Below are 22,086 nucleotides of genomic sequence, written 5' to 3'. Positions count from 1 at the left end.
GGGTGACCCTACTTGTATTTAAATACTGGTGGCATAGTTTCCAGCATCTCAGCAACATGCAAGCCTCTACAGTACAACAAACTGATAGATGCATGTCTTAATCCTCAGTTGATGAGACACTCAAAAGGAACATAGATTCCCACATTTGACATTCTGGGGCTCTCCCGTGCTGCCTGTAACTCCCTGGCAGCCACCTTTCCACCTTTTATTCTTTTGGACATCATTTATCTTGCAAGGGGGAATGGAGTAATTGTGCCTATAAGTCAACTAGATGAATTGGATGTCTATTTGTCCATCCCTCTCCATCTGTCCACCCACTATTTAAAACCTGAATAATTGTCACAACTCTGAGTTTATTGTTTTTTGTTTTTTTTTTTTTTTGCTGTTGTTGCAGCTGCTATGTGAGAAGAAGTAGAGAATTCTCAGTTAATAGATATTACACCTCTTAAGGCTGATAGTGGAGCCGTGGTGGTGCAGTGGTTCAGCATTCAGCACTGATCAAAATGTCGGCAGTTCAAAGTTATCAGCTGCTCCTTGGAAACCCTGTGGGGCAGTTATACTCTGCATGAGTTGGAGTCAACTTGATGGCAATGGATTTTTTCTTTTTTTCGGTAAGACTGATAGTGGTTGTTGAATCTCAGACATGAGCAGCAAAATTATACAAAAACCGCGTTACAGAAATAGAAATATTGCTACATCTAAGTAGAATTGTGTCGTAATATAGGTTCAGTTGTATTTGGTACAGGAAGTAAGATGTAAACAGTGTCTGTGTTTGCTCCGTAACCAAATCTGTTGGTTTGTATAGTTATAAAGTACAGCTGAGTGGCCTTATAACTAAATTTCATTACATTTTAATGAAATTTTAACCACATAAGTTAACCAGTCTTCAACCTGAGGTTTTCTAAGTTGAGCTATATTTTACTTAGTAAATGTCTATATAAATTTCCCTAATTTTGTAAAAAAAAAAAAAAAAAACCTTACACAGTTGGCTGGACAGGGCATTTCTATAAAAAGAAATGTACTTTCACATTGACTTTCCCTGCCTCACCACCTCCCTCTCCAAGGTGGGTTTCACAAGGGTGGGGATTGCTGTGTTTTGGCCCACTACTGAATCATCAGCGCCTAGAAGATGGTCGCTCAATAAATACTTGTTGAAAAAATGTACTTTTTCTATCACTTTATTAGAGATGTCTTCCCACGGAGGAGAGATGAAATTGACTTGTCTGAACATTCTCTCTGACATGTGAGAACCACAGGCAGCTTTAGTAAGAATCGATCCCGAGCAAGAACATTCCAGGCTCGGGCCCAGTCATAACCCTACCATGTAGATTACGTGCTAAACTAAGTTTACGACATTAGGGCCAGTCAGAACCCTACCATGTAGATTACGTGCTAAACTATGTTTACAACATTAGGCCCGGCTCCTAGACTTGTAACCAGAGGTTTTCTAATGCAGAGGTATATTCTACTGAGTATGTGTATGGGTGTGTATTTAAAGGAAATACATTTTTATATACATTCTATATTTTTGTTTATTTTCAATCATGTTAAACTAGAACTGGTTATGTGGTACCTTTTACAATAACTAGTCCCCAGCAGAGTGTTAGCAGAGAAAACCTGAGCCAGCTGGGCGGCGGCAGAAAGCAACAACAGTTAACGCTAAAACTGAGGGCAGGAACTTCGGGAACTCTAAGGAAAGTTTGTCATGCCACATTCTTCCTCTTCATAGGCCAGAGGCTGTAACCCAGGCCCAGAGCTTAAGGAGAGAAAAAGACTGTGCCAAATCAGGCCACTTTATTCCTAGAATCCTTACGAATGTAATTAAAGACAAAACCCATTGCCATCAAGTCATTTCTGACTGCTGGCAACCCCATGTGTTACAGGGTAGGACTGCTCTGTGGTGTTTTCTGTGCAGTAATCTTTATGGAAGCAGATCTCCAGGTCTTTCATCTGTGTGGGCTGCTGGGTGGGCTTGAACTGCCATCTTTTCAGTAAGTAGTCGAGCACACGCCATTTGTACCACTCAGGGAATATAGTTAGGGATTATTAAAAAATAAATGACTATATAAATTGTAAAATAGGCAGTGTCTATGTTTGCCTTACAGAAAGCTAGTGCTTTCTTTTTCTTCTTTTTACACAGTTTAAGGGGCTTTGAATTTCTGCTACCATAAATAATGGTGGCATCAAAAGAACAATCTACATGTGACCTGTAGTTTCCATAGTGTCGCACAAGCATCCAAATTTCACAATGCGTTGGATAAATGGGAATGAGACTTTGAATATCATTTTACCCAGAAACTCAGAACATTTGGAAATTTATGTAGCACAAACAGAATGGAAGCATAGAAGCAGAAGAAAGAAAGGATTATTAATTCTGATCAAAATCTGTTTCCAATCAGAAAAAAAAAAAACCTATATTTCTGAGTAGGCTTTTCCCGAGTTCTTCATTTGCCCTACATCCTCCTCTGCCCCAAAGAAGACGACAGCTCACGTACGTTAGCATGGCAATACCCTGTCACTCGTACCCACCAAGGAAGAGTTTTCACACCTTTGGAAATGTCCCTTTTTCCTCTCAAGGTGAATTAGTTCTGCTCTCTCTTTTAAGGTGTACATTTTCCTGGATTTTCCTTTCTAAGTCTCAAAGAGAAAAAAAAAAAAAAAACTTTTTAGCAACTAATTTCAAACCAATAGCCAATGATTCTTAAAAAAATGATTTATTTGGCTGCAATAAATCTTTTCCTTCCTATTGTGCGTGCGGATGGCCGGCAAAGGTCTCTGGGAGCCTGTCTCCTCTTCCAGTGTTTTCTGAATACATGAGCCTTTCCACAAATCCTTGGCTCGAGTGTTCACTGCCCTCCCAAGTTCTTTTTTCCAGCTTATTTGCTCTTCTTTCGTTTTCCTCTCCTAACATCTTTTCCTCTTACTGACTATCTCTCATCCTTAATTTTTTCTGCTTATTTTCTATCAGTCTGGGGCATTACAGTTAACTTCCAAAAATTCATTCTTTTTTAAAGAGCAAATGGCAACCTTTAACCATCAGATTGGAATTACTTAATATGGGTTCTAAAAGCAGATCCTTGAATTCAGCAGCATCTCTGATGAAGTTACCTACTCAAGATGAGCCTTTTAAAAATGTTTTATTTATTTTCTGTTTTGAAGAGTAATACGTGAATATGTTTACACATTTTGAAATTAAAAAACCTAAAACTCTTACTGTTGAAAACAGTAGCCTGCTCCCTATCCCACTTCAACCGCCAGAACTGACTACTCAGAGGCAGCCAAGTTCAATTCTTTTAGCTGTTTGTCCATATTTTAAGTAATACTCCATATTAAGTAATGCTTATATATAATGCAGTTCTTTAGTTTATGAATTTTAGCCACGGTCAGCTTAATATTATGGTAGGTGAGGCTCAGTTGTCTAAGCCCACTTCCCCATTCCTATCTTCCAAATAGAGTTACATTTCAATTTTTTACTAGCTCAGCAGTCATTGTTCATATCAATGAACAATCTATGTAAATCTATTTAATTTTCCATTCAGGAGTGTATTTTGAGTCCTTTTTTTGTACAACTTTTTATTCTTCCTAGAATTAATAATTACCTTGTTTATATTTTTATTTGCTTAGTTTCTGTGTAGCTATCACTGTGTGTATTTTTTCTAGTGCTTTAACATGTCTGTCAAACTAGAAATAACTTCCAAAAGCTAAACAAAGTAGATCGATCAGTTCCATTCCCCCCCTTCCTGCCCGGAGATTTTCCTCCCATGGCTCTAGATCCTCCTGCTCAACTACAGGCTTACTATCCAGGGCTGCTGCACAGCTGTCATTCTGGAACATTCTTTCACTAACTTCTGGGAGTTCCTTTAGTCTCCTACATCCTCTGTTTTCTGTTTGGCAAGTCTTCCTTTTTTTCTCATTTACTTTTTTTTTTTTGTGAAGCACGTTCTCCAGTAGTTTCCTAAGAGCACGCATAGAAGGTATGATTTTTGAGTCTTTGAACATCAGAAGATGTCAGAGGTAATTGATAATTTTTCTGGGTATATTTTAGTTTGGAAATAATTTTGCCTCAGAAGTTCAAAGACATTTTACCATCATCTTCAGGTTTCCTGTGTTGATGTTATTCTGACACCTGAGTCTATGTAAGTAGTTTTTATTTGCTTTTTGTTTGTAGCCTTTAGGATCGTCTCTTCGTCTCTGGTGATGTGCCTTGGTGAGGATTTTTTTTTGTTCATTGTGCTGTTATCATTAGGTGCTGTCGAGTTGATTTCAACTCATGGCCATACCATGTGACAGCGTAGAACAGCCTCATAGGGTCTTCTAGGCTGTAATCTTTATAGGAGCAGATCACCAGTTCTTTCTCCTGGGGAGTACCTGGGTGGGTTCAAACGACCAACCTTCCAATTAGCAGCTGAATTCTGAACCATTGCACCACCAGGGCTCCTATTTCATTGTGCTAGGCCCTTTCAATCTGGAAACTCATATCCTTTGATTTTGCGATGTATTCTTGAATTATTTTATGCTTTCCCCAATCTATGTTCCCTGTTCTCTCTCGAACTTGCAAATAATTTCACTTTCTCTATATTTACAGAACTAAGATCTAAACATACCTTTGTTTAGACTATAAGGCTCACTTATTGTAAATGGTTTTTGTGACTACCTGCCTTTATGGAGTAAGAGGCATAGGGAGAAGGAATCAAGTATAAATCTAAAGAATGATTTATCTGAGCACTACTAATCTTTTTCCTATATAAATCTTGCTTTATAATTTTTTAAAAAGAGTGGAACAATGCCTGTTAGTTTTATTTCCTTTCATTGCACTTAACTTTTAAACTGCAGTATTAATGACCTCATCATTATTAATAATAACAGCTCCCATTATGGCTATTATGGTGCCTCAGGTTCCTTGTGGTAAAGCTCAGTCACCATAGAACCCATCTCTTAGTGTTGCTGTGAATATTAAAAGAGATAACCCACATGAAATGCTTATAACAAATAACAGTAAGTGCTCCATAAATATTAGTTATTTTATTACTATTTATGAGCCCATTTTATAAGACTGTAAGAATGGCTTGGGGGCAGTGTCTAACTTCCTCCAACCCCACAGCGGGGAAGGAGAACCAAGATCAACAGCCCAAGGCTATTCCTCTGAGGCAGAGCTCAGATATGCCTACTCTCTTTGCCATCTTTACCAACTCTGACACCAGTCATCCCTCCCACAGCACTTTCTACTTCTCTGCTGGGTTCAGTAATTCATTGCAGTAGCCACACAGAATTCACAGAGCATACTCACAATTAAGGGGTTTATTAGGGAAGTAACAGGTTACAATTTAGGCTCAGAACACTCAATGATACAGTTCTTTCATCAGGACAGCTTTTTCCCAGCCAAGCTTGCAGGCACGCCTCTCTCTGGCCCTCAGTCTCTGCCCAAAGGCACTCAGCTTTCTCCTTCCATAGGCCAGGAAGCCCACCGTGCCGTCTCCTGCTGCCGTTCTCTCCTGCTGGGTCTCTCCTTCCTTGGTGGGGGACTCTTCCTCCCTGCTCTGGAATTGGCTCTCTTTTAAGGCAAAGCTGACCAATCCCTTTGGTAAGCCGCAATTATCCTATCACACGGTCACCTGGGAGGGAGCTACAAGCCTATGGCTAGAAAGGCCACACACAAAAGTAATCAACTGCACCACAAACTAGTATTATCCCCAGGAGCCGTGGTATCACAATGGTTAAGCTCTTGGCTACCAACCAAAAGGTTGGTAGTTCACATCTACCCAGTGACTCCGTAGGAGAAAGACCTTGCAATCTGCTCCCATAAAGATTACAGCTAAGAAAACCCTATGGGGAATTTGTACTCTGTCACATGGGGTCATTAGGAGTCAAAATCAACTTGACGGACCTAAAAACATCAAGTATTATTCCCATTTTATACGTGAGGAAACTGAGGCACAGAGATGTCGAAGCACTTGTATGAGGTACTGCAGCTAACGAGTGACAGAGGTAGAACCAGGATTGTCTAGCTCTGAATGTCATACTCTTTCTATTCTGCTACACAGCCCATCAAGGCACTCTTGTCTCTCCTTCCATGTCTTTTTTTTTTTTTTTTCATATCCATGGATATGACTCACTCAACCATTCTAAAGCACAGTAGTATGTAAGGCAGATAATGTATCACCAAACACTAGAGATAGTAGACCTCCTTGAGGACACTCAAGAAGTGCATAGAAAATAATTTGTCCTGAATAGGTTAAATATCCACGTGTGGAGGCAAGCACTGGAACACCGCATTTTCCAGGTATGCTATTCGAGGACATGCTGGGAAGGCTAGGGTTTGTCTAAATTAACGCTGTGCTGATTTTTAGTTGGTGGTTTGTTGAAAGTATTGCTAACTGATATATGTAGCATGTGATAAAACAAGCCAGACATGGTGTCCTCTCCAGAACAAGTAAACAGATTGGCCATCCATGTTATTGATGACACTTTCCCAAAGGAAGAACTTTCCTTTGTGATTGTACAGGCAGTAAGTACATTTGCCCTGTCAGTTGCAAAATGTTCAGTCCCGTGAAGGTCTCCTGAAATATCCTCATATTGTGGCCAAAAGCTGTGACTGCTGAACCCCTTCCAGGTCCTCAGACCTCACCCTGACAGAACCAGCTCCTTCCTCAGCTGAGAGGACTGTGGAAGACTCAGCAGAGCTGGGCACAATAGGTTTCACCTCTAATTTTGGAACTGGAAAGTATTCTTTTTTGACAAACTTGGACATACTTTTGGACACGTCCATTGCAGTAGATGACTTTTGAACTAGAAATAATAACATAAATTTGCTCAAGTAGAAAAGGATCATTGCCTTTCTCGCTATTCAGAACCCATCAAAATTTTTAAGAAATGGAAAAAAGAACAAAAATTGAAAGAGGTTGAGGAATATGTTATTCTTGTAGCCCTGAGAATATATCATTGGAGGGAAACCATCCAGGACAAACATTATAGGATTTTGAGACTTACTCATGAAAGAAAAACATACAACAACATTTTAAACACTGATCAATCTGTTCCTTTATCCTACCTCATCCCTTTCTCATTGAAAATCCAGTTCCTCAGGACTGTCTTCATGTTTTCAGACATCAATAAAACAGCTAATAGTCTGGAAGCCAAAGAATCAGGCTTAAGGGAAGTATATCATTTCCAAGGTGTATTCTAACTAACTCTTCCGGTCTTTTAGGTTTACATTAATGAGAGTGGACTGACCAGATCCAGCCAAATTAAATAATCCAGTCAGAACAGAGGGAAAGAAGGCACTAAGCTAGACTGAGCATCTAGTATAAGTCATGCTCACCTAGGCCCTTTTCGTACATTTCCTATTGAATTCCTCAAAAACCTCAATGAGGTAGTCATTTTTTGTTCTCATAGGTGAGAAAACCAAGTCATTTAGAATTTGCTCAAAGCTAACTAGTTTATAGAGAAGAAACTGGGACTAAACTCAGGTTTGTGTCAACTTTAAAATTTGTGCTCTTTTCATCATACCATATTTGCTACACACAGAATTATTGCAGACCAGCTGACCTTTAGAGACGTTGTATAATGGGGTTATTAGGAACACAGCCATATTGCCAGGCTGCTTCTGTTCAGATCCTGGCTCTGTCAGTGACTAGGCATGTGAATGTGGACAAAATAATATATTTAAGCACCCTAAGACTCAGTTTCCTCCTCTGTAAAATGGAAGAATATTAGAACCTACCCCCACAGAGTTTTTGCAAGGTGTAGATGAGTTTTACATGGAAAAATATTTTAAATAATGTCTTTACAAAGGAAGTACTCAACAAGTATCAACTATTTCTACAAATTCCATACCTGGGGGTACTATAGATGACTCAGATAGAATGGTCGTTGAAAGATTGGTATTAGGCAATCTTATTTTTAATATGACCATTTACCATTTGGAAATCCTGTTGGCGTAATGGTTAAGAGCTACGGCTGCTAACCAAAAGGTTGGCAGTTCGAATCCCCCAGGCACTCCTTGGAAACACTATGGGGCAGTTCTACTCTGTCCTATAGGGTTGCTATGAGTCGGAATCGACTTGATGGCAACTTTTTTTTTTTTTTTGATACGATTTAAGTTTATTAGTGAGAAAGGACATTTATTTCATATAATTTGCCAACTGATAACCAATAAATATGGGCAGACCTCTTGGTAGTAAGCCCAGTGCAGGTCTCAACTGGACAAGACTGCTCCACTGGGAGTTGTAAAAAATGGAATCCTAGAGTGCTGTTCTAGTGGTGGTTTGAGAATTTACCCTCCTAACTGGAAGAAAATGTAGAATGAACTGTCTCTAGATGAATTTATATCAGTTAGCATGCCTAGTCAATAATTCTGAAACCATTTAGTTGCAGTAATCTGTATGCATCATCTTTTTGTGGACTCCAAGGTTTCTCGGCCCCACCCTCTTGCTTGGCTTGGTATGGGACAGTAAAGAGAAAAGGAAGTAGGAGATTTGGGGAATGGGAGGCGACTGCTTAAAATCCAGAACAATAGGACTCTGGAGACATGAGAGAAGAGATTCTGGGGCAACCACTCTCAGAAGGCCTGAGCCAGGGAGCAAGGAAGACATTCTCACCTTGCCACTGGCCCCGCTGCTGTAGACACAAATTTGAAAGTGAGACAGGGTTTGAGGATTGGAACCACATTATGTACGTTGTGTAGCACGAAAGGACGTGGTCTGGGGGTCATGAGACTTGGATCCCCAGCTCAGCCACTTCCTCTCTGTGAGATCCAGGCAAGTCACGTGGAATGTCTGGGCTTCTGCATCTTAGGACAGCATCATCCACAGCTCCTTTCAGCTCTCACCCTATGACTCTACTCTATGATCCTTTTGCTCCTTGGGCCTGGAATTAATCTGGTCAATCCAAGAAAGCATCTGGTTCTACAAAAATATATAGATGACATTCGGAGAGCCAACAGCAACCCATCATCGTGCTTAATCCCTTTTGTCAGTTCCAGGTGGTGTGCAACCCCCCTCCTGTCCCCTTGGGATGATTTGTCCCTCAGCCAGCTCTCGAGAAGCCCTGCCTTGAAAGTCACAGAAGATGGATGTTCCCACTGTGACCTTGTATCTCCTTTCCCGGCATGTCTTCATTATTCCTCTCCCTTCCAACCATGGCCCCTCTTCCTCCTCGCCTTCCAAGGGGCAAGGAGAATCAAAGGCACAAACAGGAAGATCCTCAGGCAAATCCTGTGATTTACTACATTACACAACAGTTTTCCAAGTCCCTGTGATCCAAAGTCAGGAAAACTGGCTGAGTCCCTCACAGGAAAATATAAGGAAATTATTTTAAGAAAAATGCAGTCCCAAAGGTAGGCAGAGGGGATAAAAAGAACTTTCCATCTTGAGTTCTAAATGTCAAACAGCCATTCAAGTTTTTATAATAGGGAAAATAATAATAATTTGTTGAAACTCTTCTGCAAATAACAGTATGTTAAAGCTTTTAAATAGAAATTATTTGAAGGCTATAACTCACTCTCTACTTAAAATTCACATTAGAGTAACTATTTTAAGTACAATGAAATGGCATTTTAATAACTTAATATAATATTTTAGTGATGGATAGCTACTTTACATTTACATGCCAGGTTTGTAAATGGCCTTAAGTGGTTTTTCATTATCCCAAATAAAAGAATGGCAAATAGTTCGAGATATCAATGCAAGAGCAATGTGAGCATACCATTTATAGTTTATTAAACTAAAAGGATGCTAATCCATCATTATATTTAAAAAAACACTCATTAGGAAAGGAGATTGATTTGCTAAAATAAAAATTATGTTTTAGAGTTAGAAAATAAGTAAATTACAGCTGAAAATACACAATTATAGTTGCCAATGATTAGTTTGACCTTAAAAAAAAAAATCACTGCACCCTTAGGGCAGAGTGGAGTGGGACCTGGTAGAAACTGTTCATAGGATTTCCTAGTGGAGGGACTTTGCAATTGCTTAGCTCCTGTGGTGTAAACTAGACAGTGACACTCCACAATAGCTTAAGCCCTAAAACTCAACATTGGTATATTGTCATCTAGGCTCTACATTATATTTCTTTGGTTTTGCAGAAAATGGAAAGATTCTTAAAGATGGCAACTATACAATAATACTTTATGTTTTTCAGTTTGTATTATTGATTATAAAACAATACAATCATGGATGGATTAGGGATTAACCGTTTAAACTAATTTGACATACAAATTTCTACTTTTTAAAGCTTCGAGGTAAAAGAAATAATAGCAAAGAAGAAGTAGTTTGGCCATGAGCAGCAACAAAACCTTTTTTTAAAATTACACCTGTGAAACAGCATAAAATTCTGGTCCTTTTTCTGCTGTGAAAAACTTGACCTAGAACCTTAAGTTAATTGCAGAGACTAGACAATTAGTTAAAGAATGTTTAAAAGGCCATTACGTTTTTTCACTCAGTTATTTTTACAAGGAATGCAGGATAGATTTTGGAATTGTTTTGAGCAGATTTTTTCAGCAAGGAATCAGATTTTGTCTCAGTGGGGATCAAGCTGTATACTTCAATTCATGTTGTTTACTTTTTTTTATTTTTATTTCTACTTTAGATGAAGGTTTACGGAACAAACTAGTTTCTCGTTAAACAATTAGTACACATATTGTTTTAGGACACTGGTTAACAACCCCATGACATGTCAACAATCTCACTTCTCAACCTTGGGTTCCATATTACCAGCTTTCCTGTCCCCTCCTGCCTTCTAGTCCTTGTCCCTGGGCTAATGTGCCCCTTAAGTCTTGTCTTGTTTTATGGGCCTGTTCAATCTTTGGATGAAGGGTGAACTTCAGGAGTGACTTCATTACTGAGCTGAAAGGGTGTCCGGGGGTCATACTCTCAGGGTTTCTCCAGTATCTGCCAGGCCAGCAAGTCAGGTCCTTCTTTTTCAGTTAGAATTTTGTTCTACACTTTTCTCCAGCTCTGTCTGGGACGCTGTATTGTGATCCCTGTCAGAGCAGTCAGTGGTGGTAGCCAGGGGGCAACATCTAGTTGTACTGGACTCAGTCTGGTGGAGGTTGTGGTGGATGTGGTCCATTAGTCCTTTGGACTAATCTTTTCCTTGTATCTTTAGTTTTTTTCACTCTTCCTTGCCCCTAAAGGGGTGTGACCAGTGGAGTATCCTAGATGGCCACTCACAGGCTTTTAAGACCCCAGACACTACTCATCAAAGTAGAATGCAGAACATTTTCTTTATAAACTATGTTATGCCAATTGAGCTAGATGTACCCCGAGACCATGGTCCCCACAACCCTCAGCCCAGCAATTCAGTCCCTCAGGAAGTTTGGATGTGTTTATGGAGCTTCCATGACCTTGCTTTTTACGAGTTGTGCTGGCTTCCCCAGTATTGTGTACTATCTTACCCTTCACCAAAGTTACCACTTACCTATTGTGTATTTAGTGTTTTTCCATCCCCATCCTTCCCCTCCCTCGTAACCATCAAAAATTGTTTCTTTTTGTATGTAAACTTTCTCATGAGTTTTTATAGCAGTGATCTCAATACAATATTTGTTCTCTTGTGATTGACTTATTTCACTCAGCATAATGCCCTCCAGATTCATCCATGTTATGAGATGCTTCACAGATTCATTGTTCTATATTGTTGCGTAATACTCCATTGTGTGTATGCACCACAGTTTGTTTATCCATTCATCTGTTGATAGGCATCTAGGTTGTATCCATGTTTTTGCTATTATGAACAATGCTGCAGTAAACATGGGTATGCATATGTGTATTAGTGTGACAACTCTTATCTCTCTAGGATATATTCCTAGGAGTGGGATTGCAGGATCATATGTATTTCTATTTCGAGCTTTCTAAGGAAGCACCATATTGTTTTCTAAAATGGTTGTATCATTTTGCATTCCCACCAGCAGAGCATAAGAGTTTCAGTCTCCCTGCAGCCTCTCCAAAATATGTTATTTCCTGTTTTTTGGATTTGTGTCAGTAATGCTGGGGTAAGATGGTACCTCATTGTGGTTTTGTTTTGCATTTCTCTAATAGCTAGTGATTGCAAGCATTTCCTCATGTGTCTCTGGGCCTCTTGAATGTCTTCTTTGTCGAAGTGCCTGTTCATTTCCTTTGCCCATTTTTTAATTGGATTATTTGTCTTTTAGTTGTAGAGGTGTTGGATTTTCTTGTAGATTTTAGACCTTTATCTACTTTGTAATAGCCAGTTTTTTTCCCCAGTCTGTAGGTTCTCTTTTTACTCTTTTGGTGAGCGTAAGTATTTAATTTTTAGAAGATCTCGGTTATCTAGCTTATCAGCTGGGCCTTGTGTGTTGTTACTTATGGTTTGTATCCTGTTAATGCCGTGTTTTAGGGCCTCTAGCATTCATCCTATTTTTTCTTCTGGGAACTTCATAGTTTTGGGCTTTATATTTAGGTCTTTAATCCATTTTTAGTTAGTTTTTGTATATAGTGTAAGGTATGCATTCTGTTTCATTTTTTTGCAGATGGACATCCAGTTTTGCCAGAACCATTTATTAAAAACACTATCTTTTCCCCATTTGATGGACTTTGGGCCCTTGTCAAAGATCAGGTGACCATAGGTGGATGGATTTACATCTGGGTTCTCAATTCTGTTCCATTGGTCAATGGATCTGTCGCTGTACCAGTACCAGGCTGTTTGACTACCATAGCTGTATGGTAAGTTCTGAGGTCAGGTAGTGCGTGTCCTCCTACTTTATTCTTCTTCTTTAGTAGTGCTTTACTTATCCGGGGATTCTTCCCTTTCCATGTAAAGTTAATGATAAATTTTTCCATCTCCTTAAAGAATGTCGTTGGTATTTGGTTCGGTATTGCATTGTATTTGTAAATTGCTTTGGGTAGAATTGTCATTTTCACAATGTTGAGTCTCCCTATCCATGAGCATGGTATGTTTTTCCATTTATGTAGATCTCTTTTGGCTTCTTGCAGTAGCGTTGTGTAGTTTTCTCTCTATGGGTCTTTTCCATCCCTGGTTAGATTTATTCCCAAGTATTTTATTTTTTTAGGGGCTTTCATAAATGGTATTGTTTTCCTGATTTCCTTTTAATCGTTTTCTTTATTGGTGTATAGGAATCCAACTAATTTTTGTATGTTTATCTTGTATCCTGCTGTTCTGCTGAATCTTTCTATTAGTTCCAGTAGTTTTCTCATGGAGTCTTTTGGGTTTTCTATATATATCATCTGCAAATGGGGACAGTTTAACTTCTTCATTACCAATTTGGACGCCCTTTATTTCTGTTTCTTGCATTATTGCTGTAGCTAGAACTTCCAGCACAATGTTAAATAGGAGTGGTGATAAAATGCTTTCAGCCTTTCTCAGTTAAGAATGATGTTGGCTGTTGGTTTTTCATAGATGTCCTTTTTTAGGTTGAGAAATTTCCCTTCTATATCTATTTTATCAAGAGTTTTTATCAGGAATGGGTGTTGGACCTTGTCAAATGCCTTTTCTGTGTTGACTGAGATGATCACGTGATTCTTTTCTTTCCTTTTATTTATATGGTAGCTTACGTTGATTGATTTTCTAATGTTGAACCATCTTTGCATACTTGGTATGACTCCTACTTGGTTGTGGTGTATTTTTTTTTTTTTTTTTGATACGATGCTGGATTCTATTGGCTAGAATTTTGGTTAGAAATTTTGCATCTATATTCATGGGAAATATTGGTCTGCAATTTTTTTGTGGTGTCTTTGCCTGGTTTTGGTATCAGAGTTATGCTGGCTTCATAGAATGAATTCGGAAGTATTGCTTTCTTTTGTATGTTCTGAAATAGTTTGAGTAGTACTAGTGTAAGCTCTTCTCTGAATGTTTGGTAGAATTCTCCAGTGAAGCCATCTGGGCCAGGGTTTGTTGTTGCTGGGAGTTTTTTTTAATTACCTATTCAATCTCTTCTCTTGTTATGGGTCTGTTCAGATATTCAACATCATTTTGTGTTAGTGCAGGTAGCTAGTGTGTTTCTAGAAATCTGTCCATTTCCTCTAGGTTTCAAATTTCTTGGAGAATAGTTTTTCATAATACTCTGTTATGATCCTTTTTACTTCAGGTGCATCTGTTGTAATGTCCCCCATTTCATTTCTTATTTGGGTTATTTGCATCCTCTCCTGTTTTCTTTTGTCATTTTGGCTAGTGGTTTGTTGATTTTATTGATCCTTTCAAAGAACCAACTTCTGGTTTTCTTTATTTTTTCTATTGTTTTTCTATTCTCTGTTTCATTTATTTCTACACTGATCTTTATTATTTCCTTTTTTCTGGTGGCCGTGAGCTTCTTTGGCTGTTCTCATTCTATTTTTTTCAAGTTGCATAGCTAACGTTTTGATTTTGTCTCTTTCTTCTTTTTTGATGTGTACGTCTATTGCTATAAATTGACCTCTGAGCACTGCCTTTGCTGTGTTCCAAAGGTTTTGATATGAGGTGTTTTCATTCTCATTTGATTCTAGGAATTTTTTGATTCCATCTCTGATTTCTTCTATTACCCAGTGGTTTTTAAGCAGGGTGTTGTTCAGTTCCCATGTAATTAATTTTTTCCCCACTCTTCCTGTTATTAATTTCTACTTTGATGGCATTTTGGTCAGAGAAGATACTTCATATTATTTCAGTGTTTTGGATTTTGTTGTGAGTTCTGTGGCCTAAGACGTGGTCTATTCTGGAGAATAGACCATGTGCATTGGAAAAGAATGTGTACTTTGCAGCTTTTGGGTGGAGTGTTCTATATATGGCTATGAGGTCAGGTTAGCTGATTGTGCTCTTTAGCTCTTCTGTATCTTTGTTCAGTTTCTTTCTAGATGTTCTGTCCTTTACCGAGAGTGGTGTGTTGAAGTCTCCTACATTATTGTAGAACTGTCAATTTCTCTTTTCAGTGCTATTAGAGTTTGTTTTATGTATTTTGGAGCTCTGTCATTGGGTGCATAGATGTTTACTATGGTTAAGTCGTCTTGATGGATCATCCCGTTCATCATTATATTCTTTGTCTTTTATGGTGGATTTTGTTTTAAAGTCTATTTTATCTGAGATTAGTATTGCCACTCCTGCTCTTTTTTGGTAACTGCTTGATATATTTTTTTCTATCCTTTGATTTTTAATAAATTTACACCCTTGCTTCTAAGATGTATCTCTTGTAGACAGCATATTGATGGATCCTGTTTTTTACAACCATTCTGTCACTCTCTTGTCTCTTTATGGGTGCATTTAGGCCATTTACATTCAGTGTAATATTGATAGGTGTATTGCTATCATTTTCTAGTTTTTTTTTTTTTTTCTTTTGTGGCACTAACATTTTCTTCGTTTCTCTTACTCTCCTGTGCTCAGTTTCTTTTGTTTGTGGATTTCTTTTTCATTTCTTTTGTTTCTGTTGATTTTGTTTTTATTGAGACTACATTTTTCTTCTTTATTTTGATGAGTAGTTTTGTTAACTTTCTTTGTGTTTACCTTGAAATTTACCCTTATCTTCCTAGGTTTAAACCAGTCTATCATTACTGGGTATTGCCTTGCCTTCCTCTCCATTAGAAAGTTCAATACCTACACTGTTTAATCCCTCTTTTATTGTTCTGAGGTTGTTGTCATTTACACATTAGCCTCTCTGGTTCCCTGTTGCAATTCTTTTGGTTTTGGATAGTCCTTGAGAGTTCATTTCCTAGGTTGGTATCTGGCTGGTGCAGTCCTACACCCTTGATTCAGGCTGTGGTCTCATGTTGTTTGTTCTTAGACCAAAGGACTCCCTTTAATAATTCCTGTAAGTTTGGTTTGGTTTTACATATTCCCTTAATTTCCATTTATCTGGAAATGTCCTAATTTCACCACCATATTTGAACAAAAGTTTTGCAGGATATATTATTCTTAGTTGGCAATTTTTTTTTTCTTTCAAGGTTTTATATATGTCATCCTATTGCCTTCTTGCCTGCATGGTTTCTGCTGAATAATCAGAGCTGTCTTATTGTTTCTCCTCTGTATGTGACTTTTTGTTTTTCTCAAACTGCTCTCAGAATTTTTTGTCTTTGGTTTTAGTGAGTGTGATTATGATATGCCTTAGTGATTTTCTTTTGGGATCTATCCTGTATGAGTTCATTGAGCTTCTTGGATGGTCAGCTTTTCATTATTCATGATATTCGGGAAGTTTCCTGTCAGCAATTCTTCCGTGACCCTGTCTGTGTTTTCCGTTTTCTCCCCTGTTCTTGAACTCCGATCACTCGTAAATTTTTGCTTTTGATTGTATCCCACCTAATTGTCAGGGTTTCTTCATTTTTCTTTGTTCTTTTTTCTGATTTTTCCTCAGAGTTGTATCCAAGTATTTGTCTTCAATTTTGCTGATTCTGTCTTCCATCATTTCAAACCTGCTCCTCAGCCCTTCTATAACACTGTCCATTTCTGAAATCTTGTTGTTTATCTTTTGGATTTCTAATTGTTGTTTTTGTATGATTTCTAGTTGTGAATTTATTTTGGCATTTTGATCTTGTATTATCTCCCTGAATTCTTTCAGGTTTTTCTCTGTATATTCCATGACTTTGTCTATTTTTTCCTCATTTTTTTTCTGCTTTTTGCTTCAAATCTTGGATAGCTTTGAATATTAGAGATGTGAATTCCCTGTCAGGTAGTTCTAGTGCCTTTCCTTCTACTGGAAAGTCATATGGTATTTTATTTTGGATGCCTACTAGAACCATACTGTCTTTTTAAAATATGTTTTGATATTGTCGCTGTGTTCAAGGACGTCCATTAGTTATTTTCTTCATTTATTTATTGTAGATTTTTTTGTTTCATCCTACTTTTTTGTTTTATTTGGTTATGTCTGAGCAGGCTGACTGTGTGTTCTTTGTTGTTTGCTCATCTGTAGCCATGATACTTTTCACCTCCTTGTCCAATGGGTAGGGCCAGTCACTCAACTATGGTGCAGCAGGGCATGTCTAGCTGAAGGGGAGGGGCTGGGATGGTTCGTTTGTGGCACGTACTGGGACCTACAGGGCGGGCAAGGAATCAGTGCTGGGTAGGTTCTGATAGGCCATGCCTATGCTGCTCAGGGGTGTGATTTTCAGCACATGGTGCAGGTAGGCAGGAAAAAGGGAGGAGATTGTGATGTATGAAGCTAATATGGGTATGGGAAAGAGAAGCGATAGGAGAGAGAAACAGAAGCCAAAAACAAACCAAGGGGGAAAAAAAAGAGTGCTAAGGCAACTTGCCAGTGGAGTGGAGAGATTAGAAACCAATAAATGGAGAAAAGAAAAAGGGGTGGGGGGAACAAGTGAAAACTTAGAAAAGAAGATCCCCCAGGGGTCCCATCAGTGTGGCCTCAAAGACTGAGGAAGTGGCTCCCAGGCTGCATGGTATAGCCTGGCTAGAGGGGTTATAGGTATCACACAGTACCAGGTATTCAAGTATAGAGAGACGACAACTGAAAAATAATGAAAGACAGAAAGGAAAAATTAGTGGAAAAAAAAGAAATAAAGAAAAAAGAAATGCCCTCAGGGGCTGCATAGACTGAGGAAGTGGCTCCTAAGCTATGTAGTGCAACCTGGCTAGAAGGGTCTCCCAAACTGTGAAAGAAAAAAGAAAACAATCAAAACAAAACAGACCAAAGCAAAACAAAACAAAGCAAAATAATAATAAAAAGCCCCAGGGATCCTAGCAGTGTGGTATCACGGGCCAGAAGAGTGGTTCCCTAGTCGAGTGTGTCTTCACGGGCTTTCAAGAAGAAGCAAAGATGGCACACAGAACCAGACGTTCAAGAGAAAGGAGGCGGAGGTGGTGAGAAGCACAGAAGAAAACAAAAGAAATGGCAACTCAGGGAGCCGGCCAGTGTGGGTGGGGTGAATCCAAGTGGCCTGGGGCCGAAGCAGTTGCCTTCTGGTCAAGAGTCCTGCGGCCAGTGGGAAGCAGAGGAGGCTGAAGGTTGGGGGCGGGGAGGGAAAGAAGGGTGAGGGCTAGGGAAGTGTGTATCGCTGGTTACCTGGTGCTCTGTCTACTGCTGGGAACTTTGTGAAGCTGCTTTCCCATACTCCCTGTCCGTCAATCTCTGATGTGGGCAGGGTGAATCCAAGTGGCAGGGGTGCTGCACTTCCCTTTCAGCAGCCAGCCAGGAAGGAGGAGATAGAGAAGCCAGGAGAGAATGGGGGGGTGGGAAAGCATGTATCGCTGGCTACCAAGTGCTCTGTCTCCTGCTCGGAGCTCTGTGAAGCTGCCTTCCCCCACCCCCTGTACACCAATCTCCAGCAGGAGTCCATGATGGCTAATCTGTGCTGTGCTAGCTGATAGGGGACCTCCGCATGTATCTCTCCTGACTCTCTGTCCTCTGTCAGTTTGTTATTCCATTAGGTGTTTGGCTGAGTTCTCTCTCTTTGTTTGACACTTTGTGTTCTAGGAATGACAGAAGTTAGCCGGAAGTCCCCTATTTACTTTTTTATGAACGCACATTTCCAGTTAATTGTTATAGCTATGTTTTAGTTGATTTGGAAGTTGATAACTACTTGGAAAGAAAAACTTATAAATTTGGATGTCAAATTATGTTTAGATGGTTATCTCATAATTCATCCTTGTTTGCATTACTTTACTATTATATAATACAGACTGAAAAAAAATAAAGCATTATATGTTTTTGTTGTTAGGTGCCATCAATCCTATGTACAACGGAACAAAAGACTGCCCGGTCCTGCACCATCCGCACAATCGTTTCTATGCTTGAGCCCATTGCTGCGGCCACTGTGTCAGTCCATCTCGTGGAGGGTCCTCCTCTCTTTTGCTGACCCTCTGCTTTACCCAGCATGAATTCTTTCTCCAGGGACAAGCACGTGAGATGAAGTCTTGCCATCCTCGCTTCTAAGGAGCATTCTGGATGTGCTTCTTGTCTCAGAAGAAAGCATTATATAGTTGCCATCTTTAAGAGTCATTCCCTTTTCTGCTCTTTTTACATTACCAACTTTAATTTTAGGCATTTATAATGTGTCAAGGACAAAGCTGGCATAACATGTTTTCTCTTGATATTTAAAAGATAAAAGTTACATGACATTTTAAGATTTAAAATATTTCTGCCAGGGTTAACATTATGCATAAATGAAATCCATTCATTTATTTAGTCAATATTCATTCCAATAAACAGCTACTGAAAGTTTGTTCAATATAAACCACTGAGCCAAGCAGTGGTAGGATTACAAAGATGAATAAAATATAGCTCCTGCTTCATGGGGAGTGCATTTGTTAGGCTAATTACTTAGCTGCTGTTAATAAAGAGATCTAAAGCTACAATGGCTTAAGTAAGGTAGAAATGTGCTTATTTCCCCTGTAGCATTCCAGAGGCAAGTGTGTCCCTGAGCATATAGATTCTAAGACTGCTTCAGACATAGTCAAATTTCCCAGCTAGCAGGAAGGAGAAATTCAGGACAAGCAATCTGCTATTAAGATGATGTGGGAATCAAATGTATCATTTCTCCTCTACATCTCATTGGAGCGAATTTATCCTCACAGTCACACCTGGGAAATGCATGTGATTAAAAGGGCCCTGACATTACACATGCAATAACATGGAAGAATCTCTAGAACATTATGTTAAGTGGAAGAAGTCCATTACAAAAGATTACATACTGTATATTTCCATGTATGTGAAACTTTGGAACAGGCAAAACTATAGTGCTAGCAGATCAGTGATTGCCTGGGCCAGGGTTCTAGGAGGTGCTAAACTTGCAAAGAGGCACTAAGAAACATTTTGGAGTGATGAAAATATTCTAGATCTTGATTGTGGTTACATGACTGTATACAGTTACCAAAATTCATCAAGCTCTATGCCAAAAGTGAGTTAATTATTGTTGTTGCTATTGTGATTATTACCTTGAGTGGAGCTGGTAAAACTTTAAGGGAGTAAAAAAAATCACTGGTTAAAATTGGAATTCTTGAGCCAAGAAACTAATGTTGCTTTATATGGTTTGGATTGCTTTTCAAGGAAAAAAAAAAGTTGGCAAGTACATTTGTTCATTGAGGTAGTTAGTAATGACTGTTACACAAACAGCCCTGAAGCTCAGGAGCTAACTGAGAAATAAACACAATAAAATATTTATTTTTCATTCAAGTCACAGTCCTATGGGGTGATGGTTGGGGCAGCTTTCCTAGGTTGCTCTCCTTCTAGCAGCAACTAGAGATCTAGCCTGTTCATCTAGTGGATCCATTCCCTTCTGGGGCCTTGGAGTCCTTTGGGATCTTGAAATCATCTGCTAGATCCTCTGCAGCCAGCTGGCCAATGAAAGGGGGAAGGTGAGCACAGGGTCTCTGATGAGATTTCAGGGGCCAGGTCTGGAAGTGGCACACATCACTATTGCCCATATTGCAATGGCCAGAAGGAGTCACATGACCACACCTAAATGAACACCTGGAAATGTAGTCTTCTCGTGTGTCCAGAAAGAGAATGAAATGATTTGTGAACCTGTACCATTGTGCCTGCCAAAAGATTATAAAGAAGCAGAAAAAAATTGTTATCAATCCCAGTCTGGAAACAACAGCTATTAAGAGAGTCTGATATATTTTTTTTTGGAAGAAAATCCTGGTGATCTGCTTCCACTAAATCAGCCAGTGAAAACTCTGTGGATCGCAATTGCCCAGTCCACAATCGATCGTGGGGATGGTGCAAGATGGGGAACGTTTAGTTCTGTTGTGCATGGGGTCAACATGAGTCAGGGTCAGCTCGTAGCAGCTAATGACAGCAACATTTTCTTCTCATCTTTTTATCTATGCATTAAAATTTTAACATTCAGGGATTATGTATCTAATTTTTATACTTATTTTTCAATAAATATTATTATGTAAAACTTTATTATTTAAAAGTTCAAATCCTATTTTGCAACATACTAATTGAGTGAATATGGGAAAGTTTCTAGGGCTCAGGATTTTGTTTTGTTTTTTCCAATTTTATGAAATGACCTAAATGATCCCTACCAAACAAGGCTAGCCTAAGGATTAAATGAGATAGTTCATGTAGAATATACAGCATAGGGTCTGACACATAGTGGAGCCCTGGTGGTACAGTGGTTAAGAGCTACTGTGAGCTATGGCTGCTAACCAAAATGTCAGGAGTTTGAATCCATAGCTGCTCCTTGGAAACCCTATGGGGCAATTCTACTCTGTCCTATAGGGCCACTATGAGTCAGAATCAACTCGACTGCAACGGGTTTGGTTTTTTTGGTTTTGACACATAGTAGGCAGCTAATCCTGAGTTTTCCTTGCATGAAGAGCATACTGATTTAATCATTGTAACTCCATAATATGTTTTAATATTTGCTTGGGCTAGTCCTTTATCAGACTCCTTTTAATAAAGGAATTACACACTGTTTTTGATAGTTTATTCTTCCAGGTGAACTACAGAGCCATTTGTTTTCTGTGAAAAGTGTGTCTTAGCCTGGCTTCTCCAGAAAGCAGAGGCCAAGACAAAGGATTTATGCTTATTAGGGAGTCCAGCCCTAGGGAACATCATGAGGGACAAGGGTAATGAAGCAGGGAAGGAGAGAGAGCCAATAGAAGAAGGTGTCATCTAGCTGGCTGTTGCTCTGGGTAACTGTTCAATCCTACAGGCTCTCCTCTGAGAAGTTATAGAGAGAGTATCTTAGTCATCTAGTGCTGCTGTAACAGAAATACCGTAAGTGGATGGCTTTAACAAACAAATTTATTTTCTCACAGTTTTGGAGGCTAAAAGTCCAAATTCAGAGTGCTGGCTGTAGGAGAAGGCTTTCTCTGCCTGTCGACTCTGGAGGAAGGTCCTTGTCTCTTCGGCTTCTACTTCCTGGTTCCTTGGAGATCTCCGTGTGTCTTTGCATCTACCTTACCCCATTTCTCCTCTGCTTGCTTGTTCAGTCTCTTTTACATCTCAGAAGAGATTGCCTTAAGATACTCTACACTAATACTGCCTCAGTAATATAACAAAGACAGCCCATTCACAAATGGGATTATAACCACAGGCTTTGAGGTTAGGATCTACAACACATATTTTGGGGGACCTATTTTTTTTTTTTATTCAATCCATAACAAACAGCATCTCAAGGCAGTAGATCCAGGGAAGGAAGCCCTGGCCCTCACATCCCATTGATCAAGTTTTACTCCACAGGGAAT

At 39.2% G+C, this 22,086-nt stretch overlaps 1 long non-coding RNA gene across 1 annotated transcript in view; it reads left to right on the top strand.

Moving 5' to 3' along the window:
• The window catches only part of LOC111750844 (uncharacterized), a 98,837-nt gene extending 77,242 nt beyond the window's left edge, over positions 1-21,595 (top strand). The window contains exon 5 of the long non-coding RNA XR_010321971.1: positions 18,606-21,595. This is a non-coding gene — a long non-coding RNA (uncharacterized LOC111750844). The remainder of the gene's footprint in view (positions 1-18,605) is intronic.
• Positions 21,596-22,086: the final 491 nt, after the last annotated feature.

This window comes from Loxodonta africana, chromosome 4 (assembly GCF_030014295.1).
Source record: "Loxodonta africana isolate mLoxAfr1 chromosome 4, mLoxAfr1.hap2, whole genome shotgun sequence".
NCBI classification, from domain to species: Eukaryota; Metazoa; Chordata; class Mammalia; order Proboscidea; family Elephantidae; genus Loxodonta; species Loxodonta africana.
The sequence above is the reverse complement of the archived record's forward strand: the minus strand, read 5'-3'. Positions and strand labels throughout refer to the sequence as shown.